This window comes from Apium graveolens, chromosome 2 (genome assembly GCF_009905375.1).
Source record: "Apium graveolens cultivar Ventura chromosome 2, ASM990537v1, whole genome shotgun sequence".
In the NCBI taxonomy this organism is placed as follows: domain Eukaryota; kingdom Viridiplantae; phylum Streptophyta; class Magnoliopsida; order Apiales; family Apiaceae; genus Apium; species Apium graveolens.
The window spans coordinates 133,009,726-133,011,122 of NC_133648.1; positions in this window are offsets into that span (position 1 = coordinate 133,009,726).

The window sequence follows — 1,397 nt, forward strand, 5'->3', positions numbered from 1 at the left end:
TTTGAACAACCATCTGTATCTGTATATGATAATAATTTGCCAATACTGGCGAGTACCAAATGAACAAGACTGGAAACAAGAACCAACATATGCACTATAACCTGCTGATCAGTCAGAATATAGTGCGGATCTATACCCAACTGCATAGACCCAACCAACATTAGGAGTACTCAGGCAACTATGGCCTATTAAATAATGGTCTGGGTAAAACCCAGCCCGTAAAGTAACCGTCCAGTCCAAGGCTTCGCATCCGGAATAATCGGAATGCTATTGATATATCCCAACACTAAGATATACCAGACTATATGTAACAAGGGTAAAGGAATTGAAATATAAACAGGGAATTCAATAATTTGGGTAAATCAAGAATTGAAATGAAATGGAACAAGTGATAATAAATAGGTAACAGTGTATATGAACAATGATTATCAAAGAGAATCGATACGATAGAAAGGAAATATAAATCACTATTCTGAATTTCGAATAGGGGAAAAACTTGCCTTGCGCGTACTTAACCTGGTTTAACTTACTGCTTTCTGACCCTAGCTTGCTCTGCCTTGCTAACACTGAACAAATCATGGAAAGATAGGTGTTTAGATAATTTAATACATACGTGTATCTTGAATTGATATCACGCAACCTTATCAGTCTACCCATGCGTTTCTATCTGACTCGCATATATATACATATAATTATATGCCACATAAGATTCACATAATCACGTAAGGCACATAGCACATAAAGCATATAATTGATTTTTAACCTCATAACTATTTTTAGAATCGATACTAGACTCATATTGGTATTAACTAGCCTTATCTGATTTTATTATAATTTTTCGGGATTTATTTGACTCGATCATACCCCTAATATGACCTATAAACAATTAATTATCACAAGACCACTCTCTTTCGGAAGAAATTATGACTCACAATTATTTTTATTGGATTCGTTTCATTTTTCTGAGTCTAAGGGTCTTCGTTTCGCTTAAATCGGACTAACGGTTTAATTATTATGAATTAAGTACGGATGATTTAATTATACGATACAAATAGTTATTACGATATCCCTTGAATAAATTATCGCTCGAATAATATCTCTAACTTAACGAATCACGACTCGAATAGGTACGAGTTACTCGGAAGATTTAACTAATTAACGAATTATTATTCGTATTATTTAATCCTTATTTATTAATCAATTACCTAATTATTAATTAATTACCCAATTATTAATTAATTAGATAACTAATAAATAATTAGATAAATAATTAAATAATTAACTAAATAATTAAATTCTAAATTCTAAATTAATAAAATAATTTAGAAATTAATTATACTATTTTTCAGAATTTAAAACTGATTTTTTTTTAATTATTTATTAGAATTATTAAAACT